The sequence below is a fragment of the Erpetoichthys calabaricus genome, chromosome 8 (assembly GCF_900747795.2).
Source record: "Erpetoichthys calabaricus chromosome 8, fErpCal1.3, whole genome shotgun sequence".
NCBI lineage: Eukaryota > Metazoa > Chordata > Cladistia > Polypteriformes > Polypteridae > Erpetoichthys > Erpetoichthys calabaricus.
In genome coordinates this window covers 146,666,962-146,678,429 of record NC_041401.2, presented here as the reverse complement: position 1 = coordinate 146,678,429, position 11,468 = coordinate 146,666,962, and the positions used below count along the sequence as shown (strand labels likewise).

Sequence of the window (11,468 nt, the reverse complement as noted above, 5' to 3'; positions counted from 1 at the left end):
TAATACACCAAATGATGTTGGTAGTGTTTGACACCATGAAAAGAAAAATAAACGAACACAAAGACTAATATAAATATCACTGAAAAAAACAGAAAACAGTGTTTACATGCCTATAAAGCAAAGGCATATAATTTTCAGTTTCTGTTGTTCATATATTTCTGACATCACTCAAAAATGCTCAGTATTGACCACAAAGTTATTTGCAAGCAAAATGGGCTGAAACAGTAATCACTTGGTACGCAGAACAAAATGTCACATGGGCAGCACAGTTTGTAAACATTTTGTGTAGCATTAAGTAAGCGTGTGGATATCATTTACACTTTTAAGCAAAAACATATTGCTAGAATTAAGATGGTAATGATGCATTTAATATATATGATGATGGCATTATATACTGTCACACGTGCTTGTCAGAGTGTCATCTTCCAGGCTCATCAGTGGTCAGCAGTACCATTCCAGGACACAAGGGGGCACAGTCGCTTACTGTCTTGTCTCATTTTTCACCCACATCTCCAGGTAGACTCCCAAAGAAGGTAGCTTACTCTGAAAATTAATTGAGGGGCTGGAGAATGAAATGGGAACTGTTTCCACAAATCCGCACTTATCTGCTTTTCCTGAAACTCTCTTTTGTGCACTTCATCGCCTGATCAGTTTCGTAGCACCATAAAGGATGTTCATTTGGAGTAAGTAATAAATCTTAATTAAAATACCATTTATTGGCCATTGTTGAGGACTGTAACATTTGCAAAAAAATTAATTTATATTACATGGTACAAATAAAGCCTTTCATAGAGAGCATGGGAGAGAAAATAAGTAAAAGGTGCATCAACAAAACTGAAAATCAGTATGATATTTTTAAAATACATAATTAATCATTAACAGATCCTTGCAAAGTAAAGTAGTTGTGAGCGATGGACAGATTGTGAGAGAGCCAGAAAAAATAGTTGGAGCACCAGTTGGGCTATGCCGTTTAATTTGCAGGCGTCTTACAAGAAATTAACAAAAGCAAAAAGAAAGTCGCACAATTTTCAATGCAAATCTTATCCACTCCAGCAAGTATTATAGCATGAAAGCAGAAGCTCTGTCTCAGTTGGTTCCAGAATGAGCTGCCATCTTCTGGGGGCTGCCTGTGTTTATTGCATCCCGACAGTGAGGTACGGGTGCCATCGCAGGATTGAAGGCACGCGCTGACATCTTCCTGGGGCCACCTCTCGGAACTACAAGTGACAAAGAAGATAGTGTTAGTGAAAGTGACCCCTCTCATCCTGAGTTTGTACCTTTCATTTCGACAGAGCCAGGAAAGTGATCCTCAGGTGTGCATGCATGACATAGTCTACTGCAGTGATTCTTAACCTTTTTTGAGTCACGGACCCTTTTAAGAATCTGGTAAAAGCTATGTACCCCCTTCCACAGAAACATTCACATAAACACAACTTTGCATGCATTGAATATAATGTACTTTATTTATCAAGATTTGATTGCCTCATACATACAGTATATGACATACACAAAGTATTATTAAACTTTAAAGTAAACAATCTAAAAAAACACTCCTTTTTTAATGCAAAAAGTAATGGCCACTCATTATAATTATGAAATGCAATCCTCTTGTGCAAATTAAGACAGAATCAATGTTATTGATTAGATCCTGCCAGGTTTTGAAAATGTTCTGCACAGATCCTCTAAGTGCGAGTTTGATTTTTTCCAGTTTCAAATAGTAATTATGAAATACAATCCTGTTGTGCAAATTAAAACAGATCTACTACTACTTCTACTACCATTACTACTGCTACTACTACATAATCTACTCGAAATCAACAGTGAAGAGTGAATATAAATGCTAATTTTTATTTGACCCTCACGGACCCCCTGAAACCCATCCATGGACCCCCTAGGGGTCCACGGAACTCAAGTTAAGAACCCCTGGTCTAGTGTTTTTTTCCAACATAAAGCCAGAGCAAAGTTAAGACTAGATAATATGAGAGAAAGTGTTAAATAAGAAAAACAAACAAGAAGTATTAAAATAGTCAAAGATCTGGGTCAGAAAGGAAAATGAAAAAATATCCTGGAGTTGCGTAGGTTCTTAGTACTGCAGATATCCACTTTTACTTCACTGAGACTGCCCTTTTAATTAGTTTGCTGATTTGGTTTGACCTCTCTTGAAGTGGTGTTAGTGGCTGAGCAAACCACAGTGTAGAAAGCCACACTGCCCTTCATAGAGTTATAGAATATATAAAGGTTGTTACTACCCACATTGAAAGAATGCAGACTCCTAAGAAGTACTCCTGAATAGTGGATGTAGTAGTAGTAATGCAAGAATACATAAAGGAAAGAAATATAGGAAAAAAATTGCCCTAAGAAGAGTTTTTTTTTAATAGGGTCAAAAGAAAAACAAAACATATTCAGCCATAGAGCCTTGCTTGGTTTTATGGAGTTCAGTATAGTTAGAGTTCCTGTAATGTAATAGGAGCTTCCAGAAGGGAGGATTCAATCTGAGGGAGTTGAGAAAAGTTCAAATAGAACAGATACACAGCCAAAATAAAATGAGAAAAAGATGGCACTGTCAAAGAGATCACAACTACTTGCCAGAGAAATGACTGCGATTGAGACAAAGTTCATTCAGATGCATATGCATGACAAGGAGCAGGTGCAGTTTTGACCTAATGTTGCATTTCCTTTGCTTCTGTCATTCTGCAATGTAGGACACTTGTTTTAGTAAATCATTACGCTTGGTTTTATTAAGTTTGATTTAGTAGCTGAATTATTGTGCTTGCATTGAACACTCAAAACTGTTTTCTATTTGTGTCTTAAGAGTAAAGTGAACTGTAAAATATTTTTAAGAAAACCACACAGGAGTCATAACACAGCTGAACGTGTCACCAAGAATATGGAAGATAACTATGATTTAAAAAAAAGCTCATTAAAAAATGTATATTTCACTAAATAAGGGGAATGACTTGGCCGTAAGAGAAAGACATAATCAGGAAAAACCATAAAATGATAAAAAAATATGAAACTCCTGGCAGTTAGGATAAGGCAAATTTCAAGAGGAGAGAGCATAATCCAGCAACACATTAAAATTAGAGAAATGCAAAATATCTTGTGTAAAAGAATAGATATCGGGATATATATACAAACCAGGAAACCTCTTTGTAATGTTACTTACTTCATCAACATAGTACAATGGTATTAGTGGCAATAAAATCAGTTAAATAAAAACACCATCTAACCTAAAAGGTTATCATGCACATTGACAGTTGGATGTTACAATTTGAGAATGCTTAAAATATACCATTACATTAAACAGATTAAATAAACAGCAAGAATTGGGTTTCTGATTTAAACTTTGATTGAAAAGGGGGCACTTGAAGAGCAGGTTGTCTATTTTTCAGAAAATGGCAGCTGAAGACTAACTAACACATGATGAACAAGAATGCTTATGTTATGGCCTTCTTAAAAACAAATTGTAAAGCAAAACTGGCTACATCTTAAACAAAGGTCTATAGATTAAATTAATCAAACGTACCCACTTCTCACTTCTCAGACCCGCGCTCGGCAATAAAGAAATGGCTTTCCAAACCTGAAAAGATCTGCACCAAATGTGCTGATGTTTACTTTCCTTGTACACATATTACAAAAGAGGCTCTTGGAAACTCTACAGTACATGAGCTAATTTAAAACAAACAGAGATACTGGGTGTTATTTATTTTTGGAAGGAATACTGAAAAAAAGTCCAAACAAGTGCATATGAATAATAAAATGAAGAGACTGCAAGGGGAATTTAACCCATACTGCATGTTCACCAGGAGATCATCTTGGTGGCTGTGTGTGCAAGGCAGGAATCAGCTCAGGACAAGGTGCCAATCATTGAGTTTTGATTTCAATTATAATTTGATATACTTTATTAATCCCTGAGGGGAAATTGTTTGTTTGCTTGACCTTTGGAGGTCAGAGTGCAGTGTCCACCATTTTCCAGCACCCCCAGAGTACTCAAGGGCCCAACAGAGTAGGATCCATTCTGGCAGTAACAGCAACTTTCCACATAGGAGAACAGATCCTTAGACACAGGGCATACACACCCTCACTCACTTATGACTTAATAATGATCATTTTATAAGAATTCCATTGTCTCAGACTAACTGGAAAGTTTAAAGTAAATAGCCCCAAAGATTACAGACAGCCAAAAAATGCTTTCATAACAAGAATTCAATGGCAAAAAAGGGAAAGATCTATCACAGATTTCTGAAACAGAACACAGTAATATTGGAAAATGAAAATTCTTGTTGTTTTTAAATTTGAAACTCTTAATTATTGTAATTAACTTATGAATTGGACAGATAAGACTTGATGTGTTTTTAGTTATACAAAGAAAAGGAAAAAACCTATGTCATGCTTATAGAAACGCGGAAACTTGCTGATGACTGAGAAGATTTAAATGGCAGCAATGTATTGAAACATGAAAGAAGAGTAAATAATAATGACTCATACATGAGTTGTGAATTGATTGATATGTAATTTAATTGATGTCTGATACATTACAAGTGATGTCTGACAGCACATGTGATTGAAACATCCATAAAGGGGTTGATAATGGGTCTTGAAAGTATGACAAAGAAGAGTGGTATTGATTGACACAAGATGAAGAGAAATGTTGATGTCTGATGGTTGGAATAATGACAAATACGAGCTTTAAAAAATGTACACTTCAAATATTTATGACAATTATTTATACAATAAACATTTCTTTAGTAAATACCTTCATATTGCACTTGACAGGTACAGTTAGCAGATTTTCGCTATTGGATATATTCAGGGTTGCCTGTGTCTTAGGCACTAGGCCAGAGTACCTGACTGGACTTTGTAAGACTACATAAACTGAGCATCATAGATAGATTTACGTTGGGAATGCAATAGGATTTTAACAAAGATGCATTGTTCATAGCAAGTCTGTTATACTTGTAGCACGGTTCAGAAGAATAAGAGACTACGTGTAAACAGGGTGAGCATTGGGGATTCCAGGGTAGGTGCTATATTACAGTGTTGTGTGAATCGCAGGATTCGTCAAATGTACACCCCTCTCTGGAATGTACAGTAATTGACTGTTCCTTGTTTATGTGCAGATTATGACTTTATAAGGAAGGTGGTTTCTTATCCAGATGTTTTACAGAGGAAAGAAAATGAGTCATCTTCTTAAGAACTTTTAAGTAGGAAGGCCTGTTTAGGCACCTGGACAGAGAGTTCATGTGAGACAAGGTATGTTTGTGGGTTGGAAATACCCAAGATAACACCTGGCATGGCTAAGTCATCCAGGAAAACATAAAGAAAAATAATGCTTTGTGAAATTTGTTTTAGCCTTGGTTTTATTTTCGTAATCTGGTTTTCTTCTTACATCCCAAACAATGGAACATTAAGTTCATTGGAGACTTTTACATTCACCTGGTATGAATAAGTGTGAGTGTGTAAGTTAGTATGTTTTTGACAGGATAACATCCAATCCAGCATAATTTCCTCTCTTAAGCCTAATAATACTGTTGGGGCAAGTCCTGGGTAGTAATATGTAAAAAGTTGAGGAAATGAATGGAATGTTGGGCAAGTCATTTGGTCTTAACCTGATTTTGGCCACAGCGTCAATATTTTAAAAGCATCATTCTATTTTTTGTTCCTTGTTCCTGTTCATTTTTTTACCATGGTGAGCTGTTACATTTGCCAGGAACCAGATGAAAATTAAATTTCAGAAAACAAAGTTCTTGGTGAATCTGTAGCCATAACACTGGTGACCACAGACAGAGATATAGCTGTTAGATTGTTTGGTGGTTTGATCTTGAAGCTTTTAATCTGAAAGACTCCAGGCATTCTGTCAAACCGCAATTAGCTGGAAGAAGATAGCTTCTGTGATCTTTGTTAACCACATGATGGAAGGCGGTAGGATTTTCAATCCAGACATGTTTAAAATAACTTTTTATTTTTATTATCTCCATCAAATATTTTTGCAGCACCTAACTGTTATGGGGAAAAACACTCGAGGCTTTACACTACTCATTTCAACTTCCTATGTTACTCTTCATGTTGAGCGTTTCTTTTAGCATGTCCAAAAGCAACCAGAGGTGTCTCCTATTGCTTTGAGGTTAAGAGTTGGTGGGTCTACTTTATAGAAATCTCCATCTGCAGGTAATTTAAACTTTCTAGGCAGCAACATTATATATTTACCATCTTTTTTTCGAAAAATGTATTGAAATAAACACATCTGTTTAAAATTACACATACCGTAAGAACAAAGCTATCTGAAAATCTTGGTTCCTGTTTCTTTAAAAAACATTTAAAAGCTGAGGTATGTGATGATTCACAGTTTTACAGACAGTTAAAGTAAAACATGTCTTTAAAGTGGAGTCTGTGCTTATTTTTAGAAGTAAATATTAATCAAAATATTGCTCCTAATTTATATTCCATATACAATAATGCTTGCATTGATGATTTTTTTCAGGCTAAATATTGTACGCATTTAATAATGGTGTAATTTGGGCCACATAAGGCAGGTTGTAGACTGGGTAATGACTATATGTAGTTAAGTACTTTAGTGCTTTTAGTCCTTAATGGATCTGGGATAACATTTGCATTCATATCCCCTAATGCATAGTCAGCAAAAGCTATGACTGGCATTCTGATGCACTCTCACTCATTCTGCTTCTGTGAATGGCCATTCCCTAAGCATATTTTCACTTGCCTCAGGAATACAATCTCATTTATTTGGGTCAAGAACAAAGGCTATTTTCTTTTCAAATGATAGAACCAAAGTCCAACCACTATCTTGAAATGAACAATTTCGGTGATCCCAGATTACAGTGATTCCCAAAAAAGGTGCCAAATAAACTGCATAAAAATGCAGAGCAAGAAATTAAAAATAAAAAGTAATAGTGTAAAATTCACAGAAAATGAGAGTATGAAGTAAACATTAAAAAGTGAGAGAATGAAATTAACAATAAAAAGTAAAAGCATGAATTTACATTAAAAAGTGAAAGTATAAAATTTAAAATTAAAAGTGACAGCTTGAAACTGACATTAAAACATGAGTGTAAAATCTATCTATATAATAAAATGGCAATGTTTGTGAGTCTGTGTGTGCGTGCATGTGTGTGTGTCCAGCCCCTGGGAGCAATCTGATTGGTCAGTTTGGATTTATTCTGATTATTCAGTTTTGCTGTGGTTGCTCAGTTAATGGAGTCTGAAACAGGAAGCACAAGGCAGAGGAAGAACATGGTAAATATTTGCAAGAAGACTAATAATGTTTTTTTTTACAGCAGGTAACGGTGGCCCATCTGCCATTGCTGGTAGTCAAAAAGCAGGCATGAGGCAAGCAATGCACCTTGGAATGATAACAGTCTGAAAAGCAGGCTTCATGGAAATGTGTGCCAATACAGATTGAAATAGATGAGGATACAGAAGAAAGGCATAGAACAAACACTAAGGGTACACATAAGTCAAGAGATATCAATTATTAAACACCAGTAACGGCACACTGCATGATAACATGCGGTGAATACACTTGACTTGAGCATCCATAGTTTTCATCCTCTTTCTCTGTACATTTAGCATGCGTTTGCTCAGAGGTTGATGAGCTTGCAGCTTGCCGAGCAGCTCTTCTTTTCTCCACCCTAGCGACCCGCTTCTTCTCTTCTTTCGTCAGCATCTTTTCATGTTAAAACTGATTTCCTTGATTTTTCACTTAAGCTGGCACTTAAGTCTTTAATCTGCCTCAAGAATGATTTAAAATATGAAGAGGAAGGGGAGGTTATGGCGAAGGTGGTAGGGAATGAGATGTAACTAAAATCTGCATACTGCTATGGAAAAATTCCTTCCACAGCTGTCACAATTCGCCTAATTTCAATGCTCGTTGGACTTGCAATGTGTTTATTTTGCTACATTGACATTTGTTAACCAGGCATTCTTGTATAATCATACAGTATATGGACAATTATGTTGTTAAATAATGTAAATATTGTATATAGAGTAATAGTAGTACCATATGTATTAAAAGACTTCTAATTATTACAACTGGTCACCACGTTTGGGGTTTAAATGTTCACACTTGTACTTCAAAGTGAAACTCATCATAACCTACAAAAGTTTTGAGGCTTGTGCTGTTTTTTGAAAGTTAAGACATGTAATCTTCTAATCTTCTCCCAGGCAGGTAACTCAGTGGTAATTTTCCCAAGGAACACTTTATTTTCATAACTCCTTATGTCAGCAAAGATGGATGCCTAAAGTTAGGAAGTTTTCCCAATTCCTAACACACAGTGGGTTTACTTAGCTTCATTTTTACTTTTTCTGAATTGTTAATTACACCACTCAGAAACAAGACATGTGTTTCAATTGTTGTCCCCTGCACCGCAATCCAAATCTATTTTTGAGTATCTTAATTGAAATCTTTGTGACAATGTGAATCCCAGTAATCTAAACAATTTGGGGAGTTTTGATAAACAGAAGGGGAAAAGATGTACAGTTATATAGTTGTTGTTTTTTTTTTTCTTCATATTTTTTTGTATAGTGGTGGTTTGTTTACTGATGTGGGGAGAGTTGCAAGAATCAAAAATATATTGTATTACAGTATATGTGTGGTCTTTGAACAGAATGGTTTATACAAAATTTCTATTGCAAGAAGCTTTAGCTTTAAAATGCTGAAAGTGACTTATTTTATGGTACTATGTTTTCATTTGGAAGTCTATAATTCTTAAATTTTATTTATTATCAGCCAGTAAATATCCAATAACTGTTCATTAATCTATGTTGTAATCCCTCCTGATCCAAGTTAGAGTAACAAGCCTGCCTTTGTGTCCCACCAGCGTGATCCTACAGTACATTCAATTTAATTGAACAAACCGTGCTCATCTTGTTTAAGTTTTTAGAATGTTGTTAAAGTTTTGTTCCAAGAAATGGCTCAATAGTTTCTAACTTCTAAAACTAACAATACAATTTGATTTTTTATGGTATGCTGAGAAATATTACATAATTATTATTTATAGAAAGCAAAGCATCATGCTTTTGGAAATGAGATGCTGGGAATAATCCCTATTCCTCTCCATTTACCAAATTATGTTTTGTGCCAAGTTAATTATATTGTGTTAACAAATTTGATTTAATTTTCTTTATTTTTCATTATTTGGCATGTTTGTAAACCTACTTTTGTTTTTTTGTTTTTTTTTTCTGCATGTTTTCCTTGAATAACGTAATCATATTACCACAATACACAAACAATTTACCTGCAAGTAACTAAACTTATTGCTTTAGTCTTTTTGTTTTGGGTAGACGGAAAAATGATAGTTTACACGCACTTGTTTTAATTGTTAAATAAAAGATGTTACTGGGGTTGTCAGGAAATTTAAGAGTGTATAGTGAACGCACCTTCCTGGTATCTCTCCACAACCAGAAAAATGCCAAGTGATTTGAGCAAAGGAAGCAATGAGCCTATATACAATTTTCTAGATAAAGTACATATTGTATATGGGTATGTACATTTCTCAGTATCTTGGATTTTATTTTAAGAGGGTACACTTTGTAAGTTTGTATCATGCTCTGACTTTTTCAAAAGGTTGTGTATTAAACATTATAGATATGTATACATAGATTTAATGTACAGCATATTAAAATACACTGAGATAAATTGCTGTTTGACAATAAATTGTCCTTCTAGCGATCATTGGATTATATACCTGTTGCTTGTTACTCATTTTAAAAGTAAATGTCTTGCATATATCTGAAAAAATCAAAAGTAAAAAAGTCAACCATAAATTAATAATAACCTTTTAGATAAACTTGTCTTCAGTTTAGCATTATGCAAATTTAATCAACCATTTAGTGGGTTACTTTTAATATAGTACAATTTCTGAGTGCTTTTGTGTTTTAAATTTATTCTATGGAAAACATATATTGTTTTAAATTCTGCATTCAATTAGTGTAGGAAATTCACCAATTTGTATGAAGTCTTTTGATTGTTTCATAATAGAAGGTGGAACAAATACATACTACTGCAGGCTGAAAGGCATTTTTTGAATCTATGTGCTGTTATTTTTTTATTTCTAATTTATTTATAATATATTAGTTACTGCTTCTCATCCTAAATGGCATCTGTTTAAAGATTATTACACATATTTAGTTATATTTTTACAATTTTATCACGCATTGGTCCTGTAGCATCCTTTATCCTTGTATAATACACACACCAATGCAGAACTTCCAAGACTACAACAGGTCAAAGTGGCTACCTTGAAAACTTTGGAGTCTGTTGACATTTTTTACGTAACCATTATTTTGTAGCTCATGTTTTTCCTCGTTTCTACTCTCTACCTTCTTGTTGGATTTTCTACTATCATCATCTCTCATTGTATTTTTCTTCACTGTAGACCAGGGATCTCAGTCTCCAGTCCTGGAGGGCTGCAGTGGCTGCAGGTTTTCATTCTAACCCTTTTCTTAATTAATGACCTGTTTTTGCTGCCAATTAACTTCTTTTGGATTAATTTTGATGTACTTTTTTTTTTAAGATTTGGTCCCCAGAATTTCTTCATCGTTCCTCTGGATTGCTTCATTCCTTTCCTTAAACAGAAATGAAATGTGAAGTGAGCAAGAAGACCAACTAAGTCAGGTCCTCAAACTCCAACTAATTTCATTCCAACCAGTTGCTTAATTAAGTGCAGAGTCTTGTTGTTAATTAAACCCATTCTATAATTCCATGTCTTGTTGCTGCTCTCATTGTGCTATAGCATACATTTTCAAAATTGTTGATTTTTTCTTTACTTTTCTAAGAGCACTGTTAAAATGTTTTATGGACCTGAGCAAATCAATATTCCTCAGACCTCCATCCTTTTTATTTTCAGATGTTATTGGTCACAGTTTGCTGCTCTTGTTTTGGCTTATTTTGTATCTCGTTATTATTTGGCTGCTAATTAAGGAAACAGAAACAATTAAGGGGGCTGAGTCTTCAAGAGCAAGTCAATTAAAATTAATTCAAAAGAAGTTAATTAGCAGTGAAAACAGGTCACTAATTAAGAAAAGGGTTAGAGTGAAAACCTGCAGCCACTGCAGCCCTCCAGGGCTGGAGTATGAGATCCCTGCAGTAGACTGTACATATGTCAGTGCAGAAATACCTCATACCTGTCACGATCTTGGACCTTTGCAAGTTAAATTTTATATTACATTTTTTACATGTAGCAGACCTAAAAGTACCTGGGGGATCACAAAAAAAGCAAACTGGGCTGGCCTGACAACACAGTGGAGTGATACAAAAAAGGCCAGAACAGACTGAACTATCTAAGGAGACTCAGAACTTTTGATGTGTGCAGCAAGTTGCTGAAAATGTTCTCTCAGTCTGTAGTAGCCAGTGTGGTACTCTACTCTGCAGTCTCCTGGGGAAGCAACTTGAGTTCAGTAGTAAAGAGGATGGTGACAAAATTTGATGCCATCATGAAACATCCCCTCTA

The 11,468-nt window shown here is 34.9% G+C and overlaps 1 long non-coding RNA gene across 1 annotated transcript; it reads right to left on the bottom strand.

Annotated features, from left to right (window-relative positions):
• Nucleotides 1-691: 691 nt before the first annotated feature.
• On the bottom strand, nt 692-3,620 carry LOC114656773 (uncharacterized). Its single transcript, XR_003717084.2, has 2 exons — nt 3,527-3,620; nt 692-1,217 (listed from the first exon to the last, which is right to left on the bottom strand). It is a non-coding gene; the product is annotated as an uncharacterized LOC114656773 (long non-coding RNA).
• Nucleotides 3,621-11,468: the final 7,848 nt, after the last annotated feature.